The following is a 27,777-nucleotide window of genomic DNA, read 5'->3' as shown; positions in this document are numbered from 1 at the left end:
CTTCTTCTTGTTCTCAGCAAAGTGACCCAAATAGCTACAACTCTTGCGGTACAGGAGAAAGTTCATAAGAAAAGGTGATGGACCATTTAGGAACAGTTCATCTTGTAAATTTAAATTCCTGGTGTTTAAGCAAAACGGTCCATGGCTTCTCCTTACATATCCTTAGGGGTTCCTCATTGGCTTCCCATGCATCTCTGGGATTATGTGTTCAGTAGTTCATCCTTTGATGGTGGTCACAACTCTGGTTGGCCTCTCTATGCCTCTTTAGAAAATAAACAGGAACACCTAACATTCGTTTTTGGTTTCAAGGTAATATATGATCACTGAAAATATTTTGAGGAAAATCCAGAAAAGTGAAAAGAAGAAAATAAGAATGATCCCTAACGCCAACCCAAGTGATGAAGGCATGACATTTTGCCTTATATGCACAGGCTAATAACATACACAGACATGCACACATCAACATGAACATGTATAATACACACAAATGAGATCATATTCTGCATATGGTTTCATAATCTGAATTTGTCATCTAGCAGAATATCATAGACCTTTATTTCACAATACCGCTATACCGCTATTTTTGATGGCTACATAACACGTGGCCAGGCTATATTCACTTTGGAGCCGCTGTAGAGCTGGTGATCAGTCAATCGAGATGCATTCCTTCGTTCTTCATTACAATGCCAACTCCAGAGTAAACATAGTGCAGGAGAAAAACTGAATACAAAGGATGATTTTTGCACAGAGCTCCTAATCTTGGAGCAACTACTATGCTGCAGAGTCAATGCAGTGAGGCTGAGAGATGAACAGAGTGGCATCATCCCCGCATGAGGGAGTCCACACTCCAGCTGGGGAGACAGGCCAGTTAACAGTTTTGGAGATATGAGCATAATGAGATGCCTGCCACAGAGGCCCTGCCACTAAAGGGCCCGGTGTGCTTAGAGAGCAGAGGGTTGTTTAAATTAGGGGAGCAGAGGCTTGGGTAAAGGCTCCACAGAGGGGAAAGTGTTTGAGCTAGGAAGCTGCAGGGAAACTTGGACTGGCAGAGATGGACAGGAAGGGCCTTCCAGGCCACCGTAGCAGTAGCAGGAGGCAGAGAGAGGGCAGGGTTTGGCGGGGTCAGGGCTGAAGGTGAGTGACCAGAGAAGGACTCCCTCCGGGGGTGGAGGAAGCAGGTCTTGTTTATGTGTTAAATTACATAGCTTATTGACACAATAATTATAAATTTATTCATAGAATTTGCACTTACATAGTCCAGGCCTTTGTTTATCACTCTTGTCACTGTTTCTCAGAAGTAGGTGATGACTACAGAAGTAAGGAAAACTATCAACATTCTAATAAAAAAGGTAAAACAAAGTAGCAAGTTATTCTCTCTGAATTTACGGACAGTTCCAGGCAAATACAGAGAGACCCCTGTTCCAGAAAGAAGAGAAATGAAACACTCACTGAATATACCTTTCAGCACAGGGAGCGTTATTTAGAAAATGAGAGAGATCTAGCGGTTGCTGCCAGCAGGCTCCACTCCCTCTGATTTATTTATATTGTCTTTATAGGCTTATAAAAATGGAAGTTTGCCTAGATTTTGAGACTAACATTTCTATCCTTTCACATATGAATTTATTTCTTGATTTGTTGTGCATATTTCTAAACATAGATCGACCAATGACTTTTGCTTTTGGAAAAATAAAAAAGAAAATCTCGGAGCTGGTGAGAAGAGGAATCAGAGATCATGTTCCTGCAAAGAACCTGCTCCGGTGTTGCCAGAGAGGTAGGCAGGGAAGCATCCAAGAAGCATTTATTCCTTGAGCACCTGAGAGAGCCTGTTGTTTTTGGCAGGTGGAAAAGTGGCAGCCCAAGATCAAGTCATAGCTGGTCTTGGTTTTATAACCAGTTAGTTGCAGTTGCAATATGATCCTCGCTTATATTTTTGCCTTCAAATCTTGGACCCAAAATTATTCCAGCAATAGGAGTTGGCTGAAAGCTAAGTTTTTCCTTTCCTGCTCTTTAATTCTCTTTCACTTAACTTCCTTGTAGAACATAGAAGTTTTTTTAATCTGAAAAATATCTCAGAGATCCAGTGAGACTTATCTTTTCATTTAGTCGATGAGGAAACTGAGGGCCAAACGCATAGTTCAATGACATTAAACTGCATGAGGATTTGGAAGAAGGAACAGGTCGAGGAGCAATGGCTATTGTTTCTCACTCCTGAACCTGTAAGTGGAAATGCAATCTTTTCATTTTCCCCCAACTTTTTTTTTTTTGTCTGGGCCATTTAACAAGGAATGTCTGACAAAAGTGAATTGTCTGACTCAGGTGCAGTAATTGCCACAGAAATTGGTTTTGGTGTCTTTGGGGAATTCTGCAGTTGAACCCAGAAGGCATCCTTATCAAGTAGTTTGTCCCAACACTTCTGCAAATTTTAAGAACCTCAGATATCACTGTTTTCCTTTGGAGTGATATTTTGTTATTTTAGTAAACTTTCAAGGGACACTGCCACTTTGCTTTACTAGTTTCCTGGTGAGATACAGTGTTACTATCTTAAGTCTTTTTTTTAAAAAAAATGAGACAGAGTCTCACTGTATCACCCAAGCTGGATGGAGTGCAGTGGTGTGACCTTGGCTCACTGCAGCCTCCACCTCCTGGGCTCTATCCTCCCATCTCAGCCTCCCGAATAGCTGAGACTATAGGCGCACCACCATGCCTGCTACCTGGGCTCAATCAATCCACCTACCTCAGTCTCTCAAAGTGCTAGATTTATAGGCATGAGCCACCTTGCCTGGCCGAGTCAGGCCCTGCTACAGGATTGTTTATACATAATCTGAAATGTCATCTGCATTTGAAGAGTCTCTTAGAAGGGTGTCTGAGTTCCTGATGGCATTAAAAAGGAAGGAAACTTGTAGCTAGGCATCTATTTGATTCCCAGGCTGCTTTCATGTTACTTAATGCAGTCAGATCATAAAGGGAATTCATTTCTACTCCTCAACTTCTAAATAACTTCACATGATTTACAGTTGACAAACAGCACACTGGGACTCTTCCTCCATTTCATTGTTTCTGTGGAAAATTGGTTGATACAGCATCGCCAAGTGTATGACTTCTTATCCTCAGGCATTTCTTCCACCAACACTGGCAATGGCCCACTGTGCACAGAGCTCTGGGTTAGTGGAGGAACTCTGTTTCTTTTTTACCGCGGTTCTGTTATCTGGTTACACTCTGACCTAGAGGAAGATGCCGATGTGATTTTAAACAATCTTACCAGTGCACAGTTTTGGCTCTTGATAGAGGAATTTCAGAAGACCGTTGTTCTTTGAAGTCAGGGGTTCTCCAAGTGTGGTGTGCAGACCAGTAGCATCAGCATCAACTGGAAACTTGTTAGAAATGCAAATTCTCAGTATTCACTCCGGACCCACTGAATCCGAAACTCTGGGCATGGGATTCGGTAGTCCATGTTTTAACAAGCCCTCTGGGTGATTCTGATGCACATCAAAGTATGAGAAGCACAGTGTAAGATACTGGTGTAGTTTCCTATTTCCCCCGATCAAAAATATCTGAAAAAGCTGAGAAGTGCTTCAATATAATTATTAGTAGTATATTATAAAACATTTATTCATTTAGTAAATATTTATTGAGCGTCCATTAAGTTCTAGGTTCTGTATTGGGTGTTAGGAGCACAAATAAACCAGCAAATGGGTCATTCTGATGTGGTTGTTTTGGTATGAACATGTAGAAACACTTTTTTTGTGACAGTGATATGAACAAGAGGTCCTCAGCCTCATTCTCACCCTGCCTGTGATTTCTGTGCTATTTCTGGACCTCTCCAAATGGGAAGGTTTGCCAAAGCTTGGAGTCACAGTGTCCTGAGTGAGAACCAGGATATAAGCAAGGCACAGGAATGACCCATGGATGGGGGAATGTTGCCAGCTCTGCATTTTATTTGTGAATCATAAGGAAGGAAGCGAAAAGGTTTGTGTTTTAGGTTGTGTTAATATGCTTCCCTTATGTCAAAACCACCAACTCCTAGCACCCTGTCAAAATGGCTGCACTGAAATATCACAGTTCGTCGAGGATCTCATTGTCTTATAGGTTCATGGATCATGTAGAGATGGCAGGATGGGAGCCAAAGAGCTGAAGGTGGGATTCTGTGAAGAACAATGCGTGCTCTCTCCTTTATGCTGCATGAGGCTGTCGGGTACGGGGTGGGTAAGCTCTGTTGGCTTGAACGTTGGAGCCTAGACTTGCTGCTGTGCTCTCTCTCTCCACGTCTCTGTGTGTCTGTCATAAGGTGTGACTAATGGGAAGATCTGCCTCATTCGGTCTTCATGTGTATTAAATGAGGTAATGTATGTAAGGGGTTTGGAGCAGCTGCCTGTGTTTAGGAAGAAATGGCTAACTTCTGGCTGTCAGCACTATTACCATAGTCTGCCTTAGTTACACTACAGAAGAAATTCACTTCTGCCCTGCTGGGTCGTCCCAGTGGCAGGGGAGGGGAGGGGCAGTATCTGGCTGTGCAGATTTTCCCCGACATTATTGATAAATCACACTTTCCCGTAGAGTAATGTGCGGTGGAAAGTGTCTCCCCGTGTAGAAACTGGTGTCTTATTGTGCTGATGTAGTTCAGTGGCCTGCTCCTACATACACTGCCAGGATGTGTAAATCTTCAGCTGTGGCTTGTTTTCAGGGATAGACCCAACTCACCATGACCCAACCCCAAGACTTCACCTCATTGCCAAAGTCAAGGGGGAGATTTTGCCAGACAATATCAGATTACTGAGAATTTAATTATGATTTCCAAATGTTCTGAAACTATAGGAATGTAGCAAATGCCCCATAGTGCATTGAGTTTAGAGATATCTAACCTCTTCCTATTTAATATGAAAATGTGCATATTTTGTAAGTCCTCACAGACTTACTAGTAGAGTCACGTTCTCATTCACTCCCAGATAAACTTTCTCAAATCCTCTCTATTTTGATTTCTTAAAGCAAGCTGGAGACTGAGCTTTCTGTTGGTGATGAGTAGGAATTCTAGATAGCAAGAGGAGAGAGGCTGACCTGGTGGAGGGAACAACAGATACAAAGGTGTGGAGGTGTTTTCTGGGGGCACTCAGGAGCTCTGGATTAGCAAGGTGGAAGGTGTGTGGATGGGAGCCAGTCATAATGGCCTGCGCGGCATGTGCTTGTTCATTCCAAGCCATTTGAAGATAATACTGGATAATAGAATATCCCTCAAGGAATCCAAATAAGGAATCCAAAGAATTCCTTCTTTGGAAGGAACAAAAAGAAAAATGTGTCCAAAAGGATGGATTTTGTTTTTTTTTTTTTAATCCCTTCATGGGTAGTGTGGTGTGATGGCAAACCCTGAACTGAAAATCTGTATTTTGGGAAATCGTTCACGTTGGGAATGAATTAGAATGCAAGCCAGATCCAGGTAACTGCTGTTAGTGCATGATGTGGCAGCAGGTGAGCGAGTTAGGCACACTGAGATGTGTCTGTGAATGGTACAATTAGCCCGGCTGTTTCCCAGGTTATTTCTAGTGTGATAATACTTTGATTTTTGTGTGTGTGTGTGTGGGTGTGTGTAAATTCCAGCAGTGCTAGAGGTAAAAATACATTTAGCAAGTTCTGTTATTGACTCTTAAGGGGACAAAAATACAATGCGTATTTTTAAAAATAAAATTCCCCTTATTCAATAGGTTTATTACATTGCTTTTAGGAATAAAATCTGTTAGTAATATATAAATATCTTCACCATATTATTCATCATTTGCCCAAAAAAAGCATAGTTTCATTCTTCCCATCCTTTTCCTTTTCTTCAGGAAAAATTACTAAAAAGCTTGGAGAAAGAACTACCAATTTATTTTACATAAATTTTTCTCCTTTCCCCAGGATGCTCATATCTTAAATCATTATAGAGGCGGTGGTTGAAGCCTTGAGAATTAATTCATCCAGAATGAGAAATTGTAGAGAAGAGCAGAAGTTCCAAGCCAGGACCCTGGACTGGGGCCGTGTTTTAGGGAGAGAAAGGAAAGGCAGATGGCAGAGCTGTTAGAACTAGAAAGAGTTTTCACAAGAGAGGTGGTGTTGGAGGCTGAAGGAGTAGACAGAGAGTGGACCCCCAGGTTGGGTTAGGAGCTGAGGCCTGGAAGCCTGGACTTGAGGGTTGAGGGAGATCCCTAGATTGCTGGAATCAAGAGGAGGCTGGTCATGGCAAAACAGGCCAGAGAACAGAAGAAATGGACAACATGGCCACTGAGCCTTTGCCTTGTAGATTTGAAAGAGATTTGGGGTCAAGCTCGACATCTAATCATTTGGAAGAAGATTAATTCTACTTTACTTTCTCCATTATGTCTTTTGCTTTGGATAAGCTTGGTGAATCTGAGGACAAAGGAATCCACTGTATTGTTTGGAAGGAAAAGCAGTCTATGGGATGTGCTTTTTTCTCACTGGATCTGAGGAGACTCTGAGAACAGGAGCAGAGGTGCCTTATGTAACACTGCAGTGGAGAGAGGGGTAGGGGCTACCTGTCCCAGTAGAAAAGTCTGGACTTGAGTTTCAACTCCAGCTCCAGTGCTTACAAGCTGCAAATCCTTTCACAGGTCCTTTAACTTCGTATCTTCAAAGTAGCATCTTGTAGGGCTCCCGGAAGGTAGAGAGTTTGCAAAACAGCAGCTGGAGGGTCATGTGCACCCCTTAGGGGTGTGTTCTGTGGCCTATGCAGAGCGTATCATTCTCTTTGAATTGGTTGCTAACAAATAAAACTTGACAAGGTTCACACAAAAAATCTCTGCATTTCCAGTTTCTCTTGAAAGATGGAAGGATCTGGCAAAATTGGCTTGCATTTCTGCATGACAACCATTAGTTAGAACATAGAGGCAGTGGACCTTATTCCAGAGCTTGTGTTCCCCTTTTTGCCAGAGTCTCCTTCGCTCCTTGTTGTCTTACACCCGACTCTTTCTGCTCATCTACACTGCTCACCCGGCTTTTGTGGCCATTTTAGTTTGTGATTCTCTCTCTCCATTTTAAAAAAATAAGGAATACAAAAAACTAGCCAGGCGAGGTGGCGGGCGCCTGTAGTCCCAGCTACTCGGGAGGCTGAGGCAGGAGAATGGCGTAAACCCGGGAGGCGGAGCTTGCAGTGAGCTGAGATCCGGCCACTGCACTCCAATTTGGGCGACACAGTGAGACTCCGTCTCAAAAAAAAAAAAAAAAAAAAAAAAAGGAATAAAGGAAATAAATGCAAAGTGTTCTCCATATAGTAATAGCTTCATACATTGAATGTTAGCTAATATCACCATCATCAAAATTATCCTCATATTTTTAACCAATATGAAATTAATGTCCCTGATATGTCACTGAGGTAGGGGTTTCTCCATTGCCTCTTTAGCTATAAGCCTCAAAAACATGCAGACGATGACAACTCTTCCCACTCAACTGGGGATCTCTTCCATCTCAACTAGAGGTCCCCTGGAGGCAGACAGAAAACAAAACCAGGAGTCTGTTCCTCTTTAGCCTGAGAGTAGAAATCCCTCTGCTTCAGTCCTAATTTCTTTTTTCTCTAGGCCTGAGGGGAGTTGTTCTGTGAAGTCTGGGACATCTGAGCTACTGCTAATGGAAAGGGAACCTTCCAGCAGGGAGAGCGAAGGGAAGTGCTAAACACGGAGGTGGATCTTGTATATTCCATTTCCTGGTAGTGGTCAAGATAATATTTCAGTAATTGATATGACTTTATGAATAATGGAGTGTGGATCAAAAGAATTGTAGTGCCTGTTTAATATGAAGAATTGCTGGGGGCCGAGCCCTGGGTACTCCTCATCAGAACTGCACTGCCACCAAGAGCCTTGACTGTCAGGAGACTGGGACTCAGAACTGGGAACTTAATAGAATTTAAAATGTGAAGCACTTAAAGCATCTAGTTCTATGGATAGCAAATATGTGTCCTCTGGAATCTCCATTGGAATTAACCGGTAGCTTTTAGAAACCACTGTGTCCTAGGGCCTAGGGTTCTTGGACCACTGTGTCCAAGAACCTCAGAGATCCTGGTTCTTGGTCTGTGTGTGGGGCCTGCCAGCTTCTCACAGGCTCACATGTACAAGTGAGTTTGGCACTTGCATGTATTCTTGTTGCTTTACAGATGAGGAAAATGAAGCCCTGAGTGGTTAAGACACTTGCCCCAAGAGACCTAGTGAGTTGGTGGCATTGGTAGAAATAGAACCAGGTGCCCCACCTCCCTTTTTCACCTTAAATTTACCTGCTAACATTGAACACATACACATGGAACTTCTCCAAGAGTCAACTCTGTTATGCTCTAAGATTATTGGAGTGTGTTTTCTCTCTGTTAGTTTTAGAATTCTGTTCTTTTTCTTCTCCTGGATAGATCCAACCCAAATTAATTTTAGTTACTTTGCTTCAGGGGACACTTCCCTTCTGAATAGGAACCTCTCTCTAGTATACGGGAATATTTTGGTTCCCTTAGATCTCTGTATCTCTAGAGAGATGTGGCCAAGTCATCCCAGTAGATAATTCCTTGGCAAATCTTCTGTGCCCATGATTCTAGGAATCTGCAGTTATAAAGGAGCATTTTCTTGGTAACAAAGGTCTCCTAGAAATGCAGCATCATAGGGTGTAAGGCACTTTAGGGGTCCTATCCATCCACCCATTTTACAGATGAGGTTACTGAGGCATAGAAGGATCAAGTGGATTGCCCAAGAAACACAGTTGGTTTGTGTGCAGAAGACAGGGAGAACTAGAACTCAGGTCTTCAGATTTCTCTGCCCAGTGATTGCCTTGATTCCAATGAGCACATCTCTGGTGGTAGAATTTCACATGCCTGGAAACAGGGTTAAGACAAGAGATAAAATAGGCTTCCCAAGTGCAAGCCTTCTCTTGTTTCTCAACAAGTCCAAGTTAGAAAATCTTAGGATTGAAAAAGATAGAACAGATCCTTCTGGGTGTGAGTCTCCTCTCCATCCCTTATAGGTGGCCATCCAATTTCAGATAGTTTTTCTAGTGACCAAAAGTCACTCTTTCCAGAGTGACCAGTCTCCTTTCAGGCAGCTCTAATTGTGAGAGAGGCTGTCCTATCCTAGCCCAAGAATCATCTTCTTGGGGACCCATTCCCTGGTCCTGATTGTTCTGCCTGAAACCACTTAGCAAACAGTATGGTATTGTGAGGAGGGTTTGATGCTGGGCACAACTGGGTTTTGGTTCCAGCCTGCCAACTACTAGTTACATGTCTTGGACTAGTCACTTCAGCTCTTTTAGCCTTGCTTCCTTGTCTGTAAATAAGGATAATAGAATGCCCATATAAGAGAGTTATTATGAATAGAACTCAAGCTATCATTGTATCATACCTAGAGTACATCCCAGCACATCAGTCTCTTGGCTCAGGCTTGTCCACATTTTGGAGGCCTGGGGTCATGTCTCTCCTCACCCTAGGTTTTTTCGTTTATGTACTAAACCTTGCCATGGCCTCCAGTTGTCCTCATGTGGTGTCAGTTGACACAGGTGGGCACAAGTGCTCCCTGTGCCTCTCCCAGCCGAGCAGACTCTCCTGAAATGGGTCTCAGTTGCTTTTTCATGCGTGAGGAAGGCAACGTGAAAATTACCCGGGGGATTATGTTAGTGGCTCTCTCACGGTGCTGTGTTCTGGAATCCACAGTTTGGAAACTAGCTGTCATGGGCTGTGCGTGTGTGAGTCTGTATGTCATGTGTGCATGTAGAAGCCCAGCTGTGTGCCTCTGCATGCTTCTCTCCCTGTGTGCATGTGTTGTGCTCCTGTGCATTTTCTCACAAACCTCAGTGTTCAAGCTATGGATGTACTGGCCCGTTCTTTTACATCAAGGAGATGCTCACTGCTTCTTCAAATCCCAGAATCATGCCATCCCATGGGGCAGGGCTTTTTGGTTCATCTCTTATTTCCACCTGAAACCACATGTGTCATGTGCCTGTGGAGGGCTGCTGCCCCCAGATAGAGCTGCCTCTCTGCTGAGGCTGCCACCTGCTGCCAGCAATCCCTCTTCATGTGACCTGCAGTTTGTGCATGACGATCTCTATCAATCCGTTTTCCCCAGGCTCCTGGTAGTGCATAGCATTGCACCAGGTGCTTCAGGAGAAAAGCTGCCTCCACTGCTAATCTGAAAAGCACTTTGCCTGGAAAGACACCTGAGACATGTAAGATATTAATAGCTGCAGAAGTTTCATCCCTGTGTAATTTAAATTCCTTTCCTGAGGAACACTCTTATGGTGGGGGTGGAAGAAAAGGAGAGAAAAGCCTAGAATAATTATGAGAGGTTGTGGGAAAAATTTTTTTGGGGATGACTGAAATATTCTAGTTTAATCATCCACCCTGGTGCTCGCTGGATTTGGTAATGAACATTTTTACTTTCTCCTTAAAGTCAGAGGCTATTTTGACAGCTACAGATGCTGCAAATTACAAGTGTTCTGATATGGTCCTGTGAGAAGCTCTTGAAAAAGTGTTTCACTGTAAATAAGTTTGGGAAGGGCTGTAAATACCATCTGCCTCCTAGTGAGCCCCAGTGCAAATTGGCATATGAGGGGATGAGAGATCCTTCCAACAGAAACCTGTTATGCTCTGGTTATCCTTGGATTTACCATATCAATGTGAAGATACATTTCCTCAAATGTATTGCCCTATCTCTGATAGGTTGCTAAGATTGTTCAAGGGTAAAAACTTTGTTGAAGGGGAATGGAATGTTATGGAGATTGGAGTGTAGACTGTAGTTATTGGAGGAGATGGGAGGGTCTCAGGCTTACGTTGATAAGAGAGGAAGACTGCCTCCTAGCACCTTTTTCTGTGCTCTGGCCCTGAGGCAGTGGGATATACAGATGTCAGGTATTCCAGGATTTGTTGAATACTCAAGAAATTCCTTTGGAGAGATTTGAGGTGGTCTGTTCCATGCATGGATTCTAAAGGTGAGACAAGTCAAGGCGGTTATCACACAAAGTGCAGTGGGAGAGCCATGCAGAGGGTAAGATCAGGTGGCTTTGTAAAGGAATCCATGCAGACCAATGTGACTTAGGACAGACAGACTTTAGGCTTTAAGGGCAGGCCCTTTGCTGGACCCATTGACAGAGTCACTGACAGCTGTTCAGAACAATTGCCTAGGAAAGCCTATTCCCACAAGACTCTTGTCTTAACACAGGCATCCTAGGTGGTGATATTGTTAATCCATGGGCTTCTCTGGGGCCATCAGAAGACCTGAATGAACTGCGGTCAAGCTCATGAAGCATCTGGTTCCTGCTCAAGGAAGCATGGCAGCCTGTACTTAGGCTTCTCTGGCAGCACCAGGGTGTGTCCAGAAAGCATCAGTCAGGGAAGAAAGGTGTGAGTGCCTAATGCGGATGGATCTCAGTGACCAAAGAGACCCAAATCAATAGAGGGAAAACCAATGCAGGTGAAAACCTTTGGAGTAACACGAATATAGGGTTAAATTCCAGCTCTACTATTACAAAGGTATTGTGCTCTACCTTTGCACAAATTACTTAAGCTCTCTAGGCCTCATTTTTCTCATCTGTAAGATGAGAATAATAAATACCACTTTGCTAGGCACTGGGAGGATGAAATGATTTCACACATGGAATACTCCAGCACTGTGATAAATTCCATCCATTCATTCTGCTGCCACAGATCAAGAGGAGTTGAATGATAGTGAGACCATCATTCACTTGAGCCAATCCTTCCCCTAGTCCTACAATTTTGATCCTGTTCACTTTTATCACTGTATTTCAAGGGTGAGTCTCACAGAGCTTTTAAGTTTGGCCTCTCACACTCTCCCACACATGCTAAATCCTTATAAATGTGTCTTCTCTTCCCTCAAACTTCCCTCACTGTCTTATTTGTTCCTTGTCCTGTCGAAGGCAGTAGGGTACACATTCTTCTTAGTGTAAATATGCCTTCAATTTGCACAAGGGTAGGACAATGTGTTGTTTTTTTCCAACAGCTGTTTTGATAATGCTTGGCAGCATGTTGGTGTTTTTGGCCCAAGTAGCACATATTGAGACCACATCTTTAAGGAATACTTTTCGATCTCTCCCAAGTCTGTTTTCTAGACTGCATGGTTTGGATTTTCCATTGATGAGAAGCATTCCCCTTTTGTTGTCCACATGAGAGTTTGTCTGCCCATTTTTCTGATCATCTCTCTCCTCCTGTTTACAGCACATGCAGAAGTCTCTTGGGCTCTTCCTATGGTTTATAACTTTTGTTTTAGTTTTATATTACCTGGAATAGCTTAGGATCATCTGAAAATCAGAGGCACTCTGGCATAATCCCTCTTGGAGATCAGGGATGACAGGAGGGGCATTAAGGATGGAGAGATCAGATGAATAGTGAAGGAGTGATACTGGACAAAGTGTAAAGCTCTAAAGCTCCACCAGGTGGAGGATGGCACAGATGCTGAAAGACAAGAGAGATAAGGGTAAGCCTAGAATCAAGTCAGAGGCACAGCAAACAAAGGTACCCCAAGCAAACCAGTTAGACTAAGAGAGAGGCTCATTGTCCTGTCTCTTCTTTCTTATGGTTGCGTGGCCCTGAAGCAGGAGATTCTGCTCTTTATTGGGAAAGGGTTTTCAAGAGACTCTTTGACCAGTCCTCCATCCATGAGGCTACATCTCAATTACCATGGAGACTTCCATCTTAAAAATAGCCATTGAGTGGAATCTTAGTGAAAAAAAAAATCCAAATATATCATAACAGTTGGTTCCTTACACCCTTGTGCCTATTTACTCTTTTGAAGATTTTCATGAGGTTTGACTTTTCCTTATGGAGAAAGTGTTTGTTCCTCCATATGTTATATTGGCTTAGCAATGAGTGATTCCCTGGTTGAAACTTTGTTCCACAGTCCTCTTGCTTCTCAGTGGAGCAGTGCATTGTAGTAGTTAGCTGTGTGATTGTTGGAGGGATCCCTCCTGGGCTCAAATCTCAGCTCTGCATCCTTGTAACCATGTAACATTGGCAAGTTACTTAAACTCTCTCTAAGCCATAGTTCTTTCACCAGTAAAATTAGACCAATATGTTACCTACTTCATGGGATTCTAAGGTTTAAAGGAAATAAAACCTGCCAAGGTCTCAAAACAGTGCCCGGTGCAAAGTTAGCTCTCAGATCATGCCAGTTAAAAATTTTCTCTAGGGAGCTCTAGTGCATACTGCCATACAATTTACCTGTGAGACCTTGGCTCTGCTGGAAAGGACTTTAACATTTTGGTCAACAGGTCTACAGGTTCATAGTATTGTTCAAAGCTCATAATTGGCTGCTTCTACACCTCTCAATTTATCTCCTGTCTAATTGTCAGTTAGATCCAGACCATTCTCTATGTGTGCCACACCTGTGTGCTTCAAAAGACAAGTAAGTGGCTAGCATTTGATTGCCTCAGTAAAGAATTAGTCAAATAACGTAATGATTTTCTTTTTAAATCTTCCTTGCTTCTTCTCAACCCTAAGCACCCTCTTTGCTCTGTGATTATTGGGCGGAACCAAAGATTCATGTGCTGGCACACTGCCTTTGATAGATTTAAAGTCTTCTTCTCTCTGATCTTGGAGAATTTTTGAAAAGTGCTACTTGAGGTTTGGGACTCATTGAATATCTGATTTGAGCTTGCTGGCCAAGCTCCCCACTCCCCAGGCTTTCTTCCTCTTTCTCTGGCTTGGGGAGTCTGCTTTCTGGTTTTTCCTTTCAATAGGCCCTAGTTGTGATAGGCTGAGATTCACCTGGTTAGTCATGCTTGTTTTAATTTTCTGTTGGTTTAAAGGATGGATATTGATTCATAAGAATCAAAAATCTTGTTTTCCCTGGGCTTCTAGCAGGTTTTTCTTTTTTTTTTTTTCAACATAGCGTCTCAGGTTTTCTCTTGAGTCTTAGTTTTTTAAAAAACTATCTCTTTCTATTTCAAGGTGAGAGTTACAGTGAGATTGTATACCTTTGTTGCTTTGCTTTGCCATTCCAGGATCAAAAATCTATCCTAAGGATTAAAGCAGAGATCTCAGATTCTCTGAATGTCAGCTTCTAGTTTGGTGTTAGATAGAGATATTAGTTGGGGAAGGGCTTCCCTACCCTCTTTGTAATTCCTAGCAATCTTAGTCATCACGGATGAGGGCTGGGGCACATAAACGCTATCACAGATTCACCATTTCCTTGAGGGCAGGGTCACTTTGCTGGTGGAAATTTTCTAAACAAGGCCTTCCATTATCCATCCTTGGCTGAACTTATGTCTTTCCTTTGAGATTTTGTGATGGTGCAGTTCTCCTGTGTGAGCCTGAATGCTTTATAGCTTGAGGAGTTGAGAAAACTCAAAATAGTCCAACTCTTAGATTTTCAGTTTGAAAAAAAAACACTATCCTTCAGAGAGAGAAAATCCCTTTACAATACACCTGGCCGATATTATCAACTTTCTCCGGGAATAATTCCAATGATGAAGAGTTCACAATCTCCCATGGACATTATTATATCAATGCATAGATATCTATACTCATTTTTACTTTATTTTTAAATCAAATATCATTTTCATTCAACAGCTGGCATGTATGTATGTATATTGATTGGAAGAATTAATATTATTAATATACCAGTACTCCTTAAATTGATCTGCAGGTTTGACCACAGTCTCTATCAAAATTCAGACCTTTTTTTTTTTTTGCAGAAATTGACATGCTGATCCTAAAACTATTATGAAAATCCAAAAGACTCAAAATAGTCTAACAAACCTGAAAAAGAAGAACAAAGTTGGAGGTTCTAACTCCTCAATGCCAAAACTTATTACAAAGCTACCATAATAGAGACAATATGGTATTGCCACGAGGATAGAAATAGATCAATGGAGTAGAATTAAGAGTCCAGAAATAGGCTTGTACTTTTGTGGCCAACTGATTTTTCAACAAGGTTGCCAAAACAATTTGAAAAGGATATAATAGTCTTTAAAACAAATAGTCCTGGGACAACGAGCTATTCACATGCCAAAGAAGGAAGTTGGACCCCTGGACCCCCCTACCACATACCATATACAAAAATTAACTCAAAATGGATCTAATACCTAAATGTAAGCATTGATACAATAAAACTCTTAGAAGAAAGCTTAGGTGCAAGTTTCTGTAGACTTGGATTAGATGATGATTTCTTAGATATGACACCAAAAACACAAGCAACAAAAGAAAAAATACATACATCAGACTTCATCAAAATGGAAAACTTTTTTGCTTCAGTGGACACCATCAAGAAAATGAAGAGGCAACTCACTGAATGGTAGAAAATATTTGTAAATCATATCTGATAAGGGAGCAGTATCCAGAATATATAAAGAACACTTACAACTCAATAAAAAGACAACCTAATAAAAAATGGGCAAATGGTTTGAATAGACATTTCTCAAAGAAGATATACAAATAGCCAATAAGCACAGGAAAAGTTGCTCATTATAATTAGTCATTAGGGAAATGCAAATCCACATTGTAATATCATTTTATACCCACTAGAATGGTTATAATAAAAATGTTGGACAGTAAAAAGTATTGGTGAGGATGTGAGGAAAGTAGAACTTTTACACCTTAATGGTGGTAATATAAAATGGTGCAGCTGCTTTGGAAAATAGTTTGGCATATATTCAAAAAGTTAAACATAGAATTACCATATGACCTACCAATTCCACTTCTAGGTGCATAATAGAGAATTGAAAATGCGTTTATGCAAAAACTTGTACATGAATATTCATAGCAAGATTATTCATAATAGCTAAAAAGGAGAAACAGTGTAAATGTTCACCAACTTAAAAATTGACTAAAATTATAATATATCCATGGAATATTATGGAAGCATAAAAAGGAATTAGTATTGGTACTTGCTACAACATGGATAAACCTTGCAAACATTATGCCAAGTGAAAGAAGCTAGATTGAAAATAACCAAATGTTTAATTATTCAATTTCTATGATTTGTCCAGAATAAGCAAATCCATAATACCAGCCAGTAGATTAGTGGTTATTTCCAGGAGTCAAAGGGACAGAGGGTGTTGAATAACTGCTAATGGGATATGGTTTATTCGTGTGTGTGTGTGTGTGTGTGTAGTATAGTTTTAAAGGGTGAATTTTATGTTGTGTGAATTATATTTCCATAAATGATTCTAAGAGGAAAAAACCCTACCTGGTAGACACTGCCCTATTGGAAGAGATGCCTGCACCTGACCTTGCATGAACTTCTTGTTCAATTGTGAGAATTCTCAGAGGAGAGGGCTGGGGCCAGTGTGACAGTGTTGAGGGTCTGAGTAGTCAAGGCAGGGCCTATTTACTAACTAGTATGGACATATGTCTTCATTTTAACAAAGAGTGTGAATATACGGCTACCTGTCCACTATTAGTCCCTACCTGTGTCTAAATCCTCAGACTTCCACTCCTGGATTACCCCACTGGGGGCAACAGAAAGTGTATATACACCCCTACATGTTTCTTGAATATCACCATCATAGCACTGAGACGTCTGATACTTGAATATCACCATCATAGCATTAAGAAGTCTGATAAGTGTCACCATCATAGCACTAAGAAGTCCAAGCTCTGTACTCTCAGATCCCTAAGTCTGTGGGTCAGGAGCTGATTAAATCAGCATTTCAATTAGTATTTTGGGGGAGGTCCTTATACAGGATGGTGGAAATTTGTCTGGTTCTATGGAATCATATTGCAATGTAATAGTAAAACCTCCTCCCTCCCTCTTTGATAAGAATCATTTGTATTCTTTAGTAAGCCTCTATTGTCTGTCCCAGTGCCATCTTCCTCATCTGAATTCAGAATTCCGTTGGCCTATCCCAAGTCTGAAAGATGTAGTCTTAGAGATAAACTCCTCCAATTTAGCTATGTCCTCAGCTCCTTATCATGCCCCTATCCACAACAGCTTTTTGTGATGGGGCCTGCCATGTTCCTCCCAGGGAAATATCTACATGTCTGTGTGCATGGGAAATAAAATTCACATGAAGGAAGAAAAGACATCTACATGTTATTTATTCAGTGACATCCCATTTCATTGCAAAAAATGTTGGAGGTGCTTTGCACAAATGCAAATGTAATGCAACAAAGATGAATAAAGGGAATGACAATATCTGGTAATAATGGGGGATACATGTAAGAAAATAAAATAAAATTAGCAGCAAGTTTAGACTACCAAGTACCTGCTGCTAGAGGGACCTTAGAGATATGACTCTGGGCATCCTAGTGGCCAAGGCGCAAAGGTAAGCATCAAAGGTTACAGACTGTCATTCGGAGGAAGAATATCTTTTCCATTGTTCAGAGGAAGAGTGTGGGGATACAGCATTATACTTTCCAGCTTCCTGACAATAGATCCCACAGTGCACATCTTAGGGGTGTTTGTTAAAATATCCTGTGATGCAAGTCAGTGGCTTCATGTCCAAACCCACTTCATAAAGTGAGTGGGTTGGGGGTGGGGGTGAGAAGCTTTCAGAAGCACCCACAGGAGCCTTGTCATACCCTGGGCAGACTGAGGCACTGCTTGGAAATGGGGATCCTTTGGGAAGCCCCATTTTTGAGGATTGATTGTATTGCTTTCCTCCATTGCAGTGTGTCCCCTCTGGGGCCTTACTGGTTGGTTTTTGCAGCCAACAATCCCCCTCCCCCCACACTCCCCATCAGCAAGGCATTTCTTCCCAGGGTTATTGGAACTTCATCATGTGAGGCAGTAAATCATTGAAGTCCAGAACAAATCTCACTTGACATTTTTATCTTGACTCTTCTGGGGGCCTTTAATTAGCATGATTGCGGTGCAGGCAATTGCTTCAATGGAGTCTGTATTGCTCTTGGTTGGCATAATGGCAATTGAAGTTTCTCTATTTGCTGTTTCTGGTCATCCAGGAAAGACTCTGATTAAATAAGTAATTAAACTCCCTAATATGGTATAATAAGGGATGGTTGGCTGTGAGTGTACATGGATTAAAAATGCATCAGAATATGGATTCATACAGTTATAAAAGCATCACTCCTTAAAGTCCAATGCGAGTAGTTTACAGAAGAGCTCCCAGGACTTCCAGAGCTCTACACAGCCACCATGTAGACATCTGAAGCTGGCATGGCCACTGCCCCATAGCACATACAACCACCATGTCCTTGGCCATGTGGCCATGATGCACACAACTACAGAGGCAGCTATGACATTCTCAGCTCTTGTTAATGGTCTATGGGCTTTTAGGAGCATCAGTATATGTTATGGTTAAAGATGGAACTCAGTTAACATTGGGGGTCTTGATTCTCCCAGTTCCTGAATCATAAACTGCAATGAAAATCTCCTACTTATAGCAGGGGTTCTCAACCAGGGTGATTCTGTCCCCAGGGGACATTTGACAATGTCTAGAGACACTTTCGATGATCACAATGGGGTGGAGGATGCTGTTCACATCCAGTGAGGAGAGGCCAGGGATACTGCTAAATATCCCACGATGCTCAGGACAGCCCCCCACAACCAAGAATTACCTGGTCCAAAATGTCATTGCACTAACATTCAAACAGAACTCCTACATTACTCCTATGTTACCTTCTTTAGAGCCCATGATGTTTTTGTGAGGGAGAAGGTACAAAAGTTTTATCTCCCTTTTACAGATTGGAAAACTGAAACTTAGAAAGATAGTGACTCTCCCCTGTCCCACAGGGCTAGGCCATCATCTGGTTCTCATTCTACAGCTATTTGCACACATCGTGTGGGATGGTGTGAGCTTTGGGGTCTCTACAAGTGTTCAAAAGGGGCACAAGTGTTATCTAAGTGCCTATGGCACATCTCTGGAGAAATTGTGATCCCAGGTTTCTTATGTAAGAAAGATACCTCAATTTCATAGTTTTTCCCTAGGAATCAAAGAACACATATCCATCAAAAGTATTCTATAATGATAACACTTGATCACATTTGACACTTGATACTTGAGATTTTTAGAATAAGCGTACATGATCTGCCAAAGAGAACTCATATAAAAAAAGTATTTACCGCTCAAAATCTGTGTGTCTGTTTGTGATATATTTGCAGGTAAGATTTCCTTCCAGGCCCTGTCAATTTAGTGGAATAACAAGCGGGAGAAGGGTCATGCAGGGTGGTAAGAATGCAGTTGTATTCACATCCTCATTGCCTGAGAATTTTGAAGGATATATAGAAGGAGGAGCGTCTACCACAGAGAATGCATAGCAAATGTCTCATTGATGCTTCACTGCCTTATCTATCTTCTTAGGACACTCATGGCTGTCTTGTTGAACATTGTTTACAGCTCACATTTGGAATTAGAATGTAATTCATGCTGATGGTTGCCAGACACTGCACTGTATACTTCACCTACATATCTATAACCCCTTGGGCCTCCAAGGGAAGTATAATTATCCCCATTATGCAGGTGGGAAGACTGAGCTCAGGAGGTTACTTGTGCCTGATCCACATCTGCCTGATGGCAGAACTGGAAGTGAAACTTACAATTTGCTTATTCCCCTTGACTACACTGCCATGTTAATCACAGCAATTACATCTTACTCTTTGCTCCTCATTTAAGAAGAGGAGGCCAGGTGCGGTAGCTCACACCTGTAATCCCAGCACTCTGGGAGGCCGAGGCGGGCGGATCATGAGGTCAGGAGATCGAGACCATCCTGGCTAACTGAAACCCTGTCTCTACTAAAAATACAAAAAAATAGTCGGACGTGGTGGCGGGTACCTGTAGTCCCAGCTACTTGGGAGGCTGAGGCAGGAGAATGGCGTGAACCTGGGAGGCAGAGCTTGCAGTGAGCCGAGATTGTGCTACTGCACTCTAGCCTGGGTGGCAGAGTGAGACTGTCTCAAAAAAATAAAAAAAAAAAGAAAAGAAGAAGAGGAAACAGGGCTGCTAGGCATTGAATGTGTTGTATCTCCTGCCTCTTAAGGCATTTGGGGGATAATAGACACAGTGAAGTCCCAAAAGAATTCATCTACACACCAAAAGTTTATAAAATGCGTTGACCTAACATGAGTCTCAGTTCTTCCACTGATCTTAGTAAGTCTAAAGTGGCTCTAACCTGAGCAGAGTATACTGCAGTTCTTGGAGCTGAGAGTTCCTCTATGTGCTGCCATGCCTGGCTGGAAGAGCCTTATTTAACAGCAAGTGGCTTGCCTCAGGTCTGATGAAATAAAGTCAAGGTCATGAGGTTTCTAATTCATAGTTCAAGCATTGCCACACTTCTTTAAGCATTGCAGGCATGCTGTCCTGAGTTTGCGCTGAACACATCACCAACTTCTTTTCCGTTACCCCCCAGTGTTGCTAGTAGTCTTGTTATTATCACACTGGAGAACCCTGGAACAGCCCAGACCCTACGACCTCTCCCACCCCCTATGTTTAATCCGATGCCAAGTTTCTTATTTGTATAAGCTCTACCTTTGCATCCCTCTGGCATCCATCCTCTTGGTTCTCCTTCTGTGATCCCAGCCCTAATGTACCACATGCCCAGGATGGTACTGTCACCCTTTAACCCAGGGGGTCACAAACTGTAGCCTGCAGGCCCAATTCGGCCTGTTTCTGTACAACTCTTAAGCTAAGAATGGTTTTTATTCTATTTTAAAAGACGGAGTCTTGCTCTCTCACCCAGACTAGAATGCAGTGGTGTGATCTCGGCTCACTGCAACCTCTGCCTCCTGGGTTCAAGTCATTCTCCTGCCTCAGCCTCCCGAGTAGCTGGGTCTACAAGTGCGTGACACCATGCCTGGCTAATTTTTGTATTTTTAGTAGAGATGGGGTTTCGTCATGTTGGCCAGGAGGTCTCGAACTCCTGACCTCAGGTGATCCACCCGCGTTGGCCTCCCAAAGTGCTGGGATTACAGGCGTTTGAGCCATCGCACCCAGCCAGTTTTTACATTTTTAAATGGTTGGAAAAATTCAAAGAAGAATCATCTTTTGTAACACGTGAAAATTATATGAAATTCAAATTTCAGTGTCTCTAAATGAATGTATTGGGACTCAGCCAAATTCATTCATTGCACATTGTCTGTGGCTGCCTTCATGCTGCAACGGCAGAGTTGAGTAGTTGCAACAGAGACCGTATGGCCTGAAAAGCCTAAAATATTTACTATCTGTCTTTTGACAGAAAAAGCTTGCTGGCCCCTGCCCTAGCTAGTCCAGCCACCACTGACCCTTCCTTCATTCCTTTTTAATCTTTTCTCAGGCCATCCCCTCTTTCAAATCCTTCAAGACTCACCCATTGCCCAAAACTCTCAAGTTCCTTCATGATCTGCCCCCAAGCTAATTGTCTCCATTTATTAGTAGGAACTCCTTGCACGTCCCCAAGTGTGTCTTGTACTTCCCCACTATGGCCATCAGTATGGTGCTTTCTTCCAGGAATAACTTTTCTTCCTATCTTCTTAGGAGGAAATATTATGTCTCCTTTAAGCCTCATGGCAACAGCCACCTCCTCCAAGAAAGCTAAGTCTCCTACTGTCGTTACCTCTTAGGAATGTCCTAGCACTCTCCCTGTACTGCTTTTATTCCTTGAGGTCCTGTCTGTCACAGTCTGGCTGTTTCAGCCTAGGTTGTGCAGTTTCTACTAGGGGTGAGATCCGTGAGGGCTAAGGCACAGATTTGGTGAGTGCAGGCTGGGTGTGTCTACCTGAGCAGGTGCTCTCTGGGCTCCATGGGACACTCTGCTTTCCCAGGTGTGTAATTCCTATGAATTTCCAGGACTTTTGTTCTCCTAAACCTACGTGATATTGTTTTGAAAGTGGGAAACAAAATTCAACATTTGGAAATTGATTTTAACATTAATGCGAAAAGCCATTATCATTAGTTGAAGGTACATCACTTAATCTAAATCTCTTATCTAGGTATCTATCCATGTCTATATCTATTGACCTATCATCTATCATCTTCATCTATCCGTCTATCCATCTGTCAGTCTTCATCTCTATCTATTGATCCATACCAGTGCCCACATCTAAATTCCACAGCTGCAGTTTCAGCACTGTCACTTGATTGGTGATGTCCCATTTTTATGGAATTTACTCACAGATAGTCCTGCAACATCATGTTCCTAATCTCCCTTGCTGAGCTGGTTCCCATTTTTCCCAAATTCCTGCCAAATTATATATTTTGCTTCTCAGGGAGAAAATAAATTCCTGTTTTAGTTTGATAGGGCTGCTGTAACAAAGTGCCACCAACTAGATGGCCTAGAACAACAGAAATTTATTTTCTCGGTTCTGGAGGCCCAAAATTCAAGAACAGGGGTCTGGAGGGCTGTGAGCCCCCTGAAGGCACTAGGGAAGGATCTGTTCCAGACCCCTCTTCTAGCTTTTGTAGTTTGCTGGCAATTTTGGACATTCGTTGGCTTGTAGACACATTATGCAGATCTCTGCCTTCATGTTCACGTGGTGTTCTCTGTGTGTGTATCTATCTGTGTGTCCACATTTTTTCTTTGTATAAGGACATAGTAATTTTGGATTAGGGCCCACCCTAGTGACTTCATCTTAACTTGAACATCTTCAAAGATCCTGTTTTCAAATAAGGTGACAATATGAGGTACTGTGGTGATGGTTTTTGAGGGGCACAATTTGATCCCTAATAGTTGCCTGTTTGCTATGCTTTGTCTGTTGCTCCCACCACATGGAATGGCTTCCCCTCTCCAGTCCATGCATTTCTGCCTGGTGACCATTTTTCTCACCTCCTCTCTCCCACCAGCACGTGGTCTTATGACCACTCCCTCACTACAGTCCCTCAGCTGTGGGTGTATGCCTCTCTCTTGCCACTCACCAGTGAAATACCATATTATAATTTGTTTTAGGACCCCATGACTGTAAACTTCCCATGCTTTCTTTTCCTTTTTACTTTCTTGGCTCCCGGAAGACTGATATTTAGGTATTTGCAAAATTATTGTTAGGTAAGCTTACAAAGGTATAGACTCCCACTCTTGGCACTGGGTTTTTAGCTGCTCTCTGCAGTCATTGTTTTTTCACTCTTCTTACCCATCTTGATATTCCCTCTCCCTTTAGCCAGCTCTGAACATGAGCATAGGAGGCCCTCAGTGTGTGTCAGTTATTTGGAGATTTGGAGGACAGTGCAAGCAGAGATTTGATATGCATTTGCTGGTATCTGCTCTAGTGCCTGGCACTGCAAAATGCTGATGCTTGGGAGCTGTGTAGTATATATCTTCCACTCTTTACCTAGGCCTTTGGGGGAGATGATGACACCTGCACTGCCCAAATTGAGTATTTTGTGTGTGTGTATGTCTGTATGTATGAGTATGCTTCCATCAAATTAAAAAGGACCCAAAGAAAAGTGAAGAACTATTCCTCTATACTGATGTACAATGGGACACCTTTCCTCTGTCTTCTTTTCCCCTTCATCACCTTCCGTAACTTCATCATCACAAATCATGGAATTCAGAGCCAAAGAATCCTAACTCATAGGTTTATACTACTTGATTTTTTAGGGCCATAAATTTAGAATGAGCCAGCTATCTGATCCTATTAGCCACATCTTGCTCTTAGACAATCTGCTTACAATTGCTACCACCCTGAAATGTGGACTTTATTGTTGCATTCCCTGTCAGATTCTGGCTTTTGTCTCTTGCTCATCATATCCTAAACAGTATGGCCGTGACTCCAAGGAAAGTTGAGCACCCTGGGGCAGCAGTTGGGACTTGAAGATGTTGGTTCCAGAAGCCATATGGTCAAGTCAGGGTACGAGGCATTGATGTTGGGATTTTTTTTTTTCTTTCCTTACCTCAGAGTTGTTTTGAAACTAACATAATCATTTTTAAAGTCCTTAGAAGGAGAAATGCTTTGCAAATGCCAAAATACTGTAGTGCAGCCTGAAGATAATGTGGCATATTGTTATACAGATCACATACACACCAGTCAGATTATATGGTTCTGAAAAATCAAGTCTTCAATTCTCTAAAATCCTTATCTATCACATGGGAAATAGAGAGAGCTCTTGGATTTGTTTCCTGTCCTTGGCATTTACATACAGAGGGGGTTAAGAACATGGGAGCTGGAATGGCAAAGCCTAGATTCAAGTTCTGGTTCTGCATCCCATTAACAGGGCAACTTGGCATGAATTACTGAGCACCTCTGCCCCTTCATTTCTCCATCCACAAACCTGGGGCCATACCAGTTCTCCCCTCATGGGGATACTGAGAAGGTCAGATTAGAAAATCCATGCACAACACTTTGCTCAGTGCCTGGGCAAGTGCAAGTGCTTATAGGTATTGGTTGTTGGTTTCTTTTTCAAATAGTCTTATTGAGAAATGAAAAACAAATACATGGACCATTTCATTGTAGTGTATGTGTTTGAAATAGTTGCAGATAAAAGGAGAAGAATTATCATATAGAAATTCACAATTAACTGCCAAGTGACTTATACAGAGAGTGGAGTTTGAGCTGGGGATGGAAGGATTGAACAGCAATTGGATGAGAAAAATATATTAGAAGATAAGCATTCAGGACAGTGGAATACTGTGGAAGTGAGGACAGAAGCTGAGAGGCATACGTTGTGGTCAGAGTTTATCTGAACAAGAGAGTGTGAGTAGGGAAGGAGTAGATGATGAGACCAAATGGTTGGCTGGAGATAGAGTATGTCAATACCAGGATGGCAGCCTAAGCTGTTTGGGCATCACACAGTGGCACTTTCAAGCCACTGGTGGCTTCTGAGCAGGATTGGTGAATGGAATTTTTATTGATATGATTGGACAATGATACATACAATGGATTAACTTAAGGACTGGAAGCTGGGAAACATGTTAGGAAGCCCCCGAACAGTGGCTTTAAACAGGGTTGAGTGGTGAGGAAGCATAAGCATAAGATTTGTTCATCATCTAGTGCGTGCCATGTGCCAGACACTGACCTGGGTGCCTTTAACATTTTAAAAAAATCACAACAGCATCTGGGAGATAGCCAGTGATATCCTCATTTTACAGAAGGGGAAACTGAGGCTTAGGGAAGTTAAGTAATTTACTTAAAGTTACTATCTCTTGACCTTTCTGCCATGCTTTGCTAAGGTGGAGATCTAAATTAAAGGATGTGTACATGAGATATTGTAAAACAAATCATTGAAATCAGGTGTTTGATATGGGGAATTAGAAAGGCACTGGCAAATGAAGATGACGCCAAGAGTTTGAACCTAGGTACTTACAAGCATAATATAAGTAGCTTTAGAGAATTGGCCTGTCAGAAAGGTAAATTGTTTGGGATGGGGATTGTAGAAATGTTGAATTTATTGTTATGATGCACAATAATGGGAATACCAAGAAGCCAGTTGCCATTGTGAGAATAAAATTCAGAAGAAAATTTGTGCTGGAGATAAAGGGTTAGAAGTCACCACACAGGAGATGGACATTAATGATGGAGGGTACAGGGAGATGGAGAGAGGAACAGATGGCTAGAGCAGCATTTCCCACATTTTACTCTGCAGAGAAATCATCTGAGGATTCTGTTAAAATGCAGATCTCAATCCAGTAGGTTTTGAGTGGAGGCTGAGATGCTTCATTTCTGACAAATTCCTGGTGAGGCTATTGTTGTCAGTCTGAGATCCAAAGCTTATGTAGCTAGGGGTGAAAAGACTGATGCTTGAGAAACTACCACAGCGACCAGTGAAGGAAGAGAAGAGAACAGAAAGAAAGGGAGCAGAAAGGTAGGAAAATGATGAGGATGGCATAGTACTCTAGGTGTCATGGGGGTTGTGGGATGGTCAAGGTGCCACATTCTGTGGAATGATCAAGGTAAAATGATCAAAGACTGGAGAAAATCTAGTCATGGGGCAACCACTGAAGATGACCTTCAAGAGGTTAGTTTTTGTAAAAGGATTAGAACTTGGATTATGGGAATGTAAGCATGAATGATCTGCAAAACAGTGGAGGTTAGGGCTGGAATTAAGTTATGCAAATTGTTGGTATCCAAAGGAACTAAGAAAATGGGATGAAAACAAATGGTATGGTAAAGTGGGGGACACTGCTCCATCATTTACTAGGTAAGAGACTGAGAGTGTGGGCATACATTGGTTTGGTATGTGTGCACATACCCAGAGATAGAGGTAACCATATATAGATTTCTGTGCAAAGGGGAATGTAGGCAGCAAAGGCAGAAGATGTTGAAGAGATAGGAAATAATTGAAGAAGGAAGTTGGAGATAATATTGAAGGCATCAGTTACAAGGTTAGTTTTGGAAACAAAATACATTTTTCTCCAATATAGAAAGAAAGGCAAATAATTGGGCTCTGGTCAGGATGGTACAGTAAGTTCATGCTTTAGTTTCCTCCTCTGCTCCAAATATGTAGCAATGAAAAAAATTATAAAAAGACATAGCTGAGCCCCAAAACAAGATAAATAATCTGTGAACAAGAAATGGTACAGAAATAAAACGTGATGCGCAGAGTTGCATTCATTATTACACTGGTCTCCAAGTCTAGAATCAAAAAGTCAAGGCAGGGATTTAGCTCTGGAGGGTATCTGCAGAATGGTATGTGCTCTACATTGTCAGAGGAGCAGAGCTAGACTCACTGCTTCAAGTCTTGGGGCGGGGGTAGTGAAGAAAAGAGTCTGAAAAGATAATGCGGCTGACCCCTATCTGGGAGTACAATAGGAACCTGTGATCCTGAGGAAGTGGGAGAGAGAGGATAAAGTTGCAGCTTTGAGACTGTGAACTGACTTAAACTGCTCAACTAACTGAAGATTGTTGTACTCTATGCTCAGTGTTACCCTTGTAGGAGGACTCCAAGTCGTTATTACAGGATTTGGTTTATAATTGAAGTCCCAAGAGGTCAGATGGAGGTAACAACAGCAGCAGCAACAAATTAGACAATATGAGTGAGAAGAAAAGGAAATGAGAAAAAACAAAGAAAACCAGAAAAAAACTCTTTTCACTCAAAATGAATTACCATAAAAAATCATGAAACAAGCCCAGGTATGGTGACTCACACCTGTAATCCCAGCACTTTGGGAGGCTGAGGTGGGCATATCACTTGAGGTCAGGAATTATAGACCAGTCTGGCCAAGATGGCAAAACCCCATCTCTACTAAAAATACAAAAATTAGCCAGGTGTGGTAGCACGCACCTGTAATCCCAGCTACTTAAGTGGCTGAGGCATGAGAATCTCTTGGCTGCAGGAGGTGAAGGTTGCAGTGAGCTGAGATTACACCACTGCACTCCAGCCTGGGTGACAGAGCCAGACCCTCTCTCAAAAATAATAATAATCATCATAATAAAAATTTATGAAACTCATGAAAAAATATGATAAGCATGTTTGTTATTATGACTTTTATTCAATAATGTTCTTGTAATGCTAGCCACTGCAATAAGACAAAAGAAGTAAAAGAATTGGAAAGACAGGTTATTCTTATTGTGAAGACTCTGATCACCCTACATAGAACATCAAAGGGCATTTATAAAATAACCATTAGAACTAATTAGGGAGTCCAGCAAATTTGCTAATATAAGATCAATAAACAAAAATCAATGTCTTCCCTGAACACCATTAGATCATTTAATGGAAAACAAATCACATTTACAGTAGCAAAAAAGAAATAAAACCAAGAAATATGAAGTAAAAAAGCATAAACCTAACAAAGGATATGCAAGAGGCTATGGAAACATACAAAACGTTATGAAGAGTATAAAAGAAGAACTGAGTTAATGGAGCATATAACTTATTTATGGATGGGAAGAAACAATATAATAACAATGCTGATTTTCTCCCAAATCTATAAATCGAGTACAATTTTTATAAAGGCTCCAGCAGAGTTTTTCAAAGCTCTTGCCTGATATGCTTATCCTATAATTTATGTGGAGG

The 27,777-nt window shown here is 41.9% G+C and overlaps 1 protein-coding gene and 2 long non-coding RNA genes across 22 annotated transcripts in view; 2 read left to right on the top strand and 1 right to left on the bottom strand.

Moving 5' to 3' along the window:
- The window catches only part of NTRK3 (neurotrophic receptor tyrosine kinase 3), a 386,973-nt gene that overhangs the window by 245,937 nt on the left and 113,259 nt on the right, over window positions 1-27,777 (top strand).
- LOC144330087 (uncharacterized) lies at window positions 631-27,540 on the bottom strand. Its single transcript, XR_013395952.1, has 2 exons — window positions 27,130-27,540; window positions 631-2,493 (listed from the first exon to the last, which is right to left on the bottom strand). It is a non-coding gene; the product is annotated as an uncharacterized LOC144330087 (long non-coding RNA).
- On the top strand, window positions 22,120-26,095 carry LOC144330088 (uncharacterized). The gene is made up of 2 exons (XR_013395953.1): window positions 22,120-22,393; window positions 25,521-26,095. It is a non-coding gene; the product is annotated as an uncharacterized LOC144330088 (long non-coding RNA).

This window comes from Macaca mulatta, chromosome 7 (assembly GCF_049350105.2).
Source record: "Macaca mulatta isolate MMU2019108-1 chromosome 7, T2T-MMU8v2.0, whole genome shotgun sequence".
Lineage (NCBI taxonomy): Eukaryota > Metazoa > Chordata > Mammalia > Primates > Cercopithecidae > Macaca > Macaca mulatta.
This window is presented reverse-complemented; position numbering and strand designations above follow the sequence as displayed.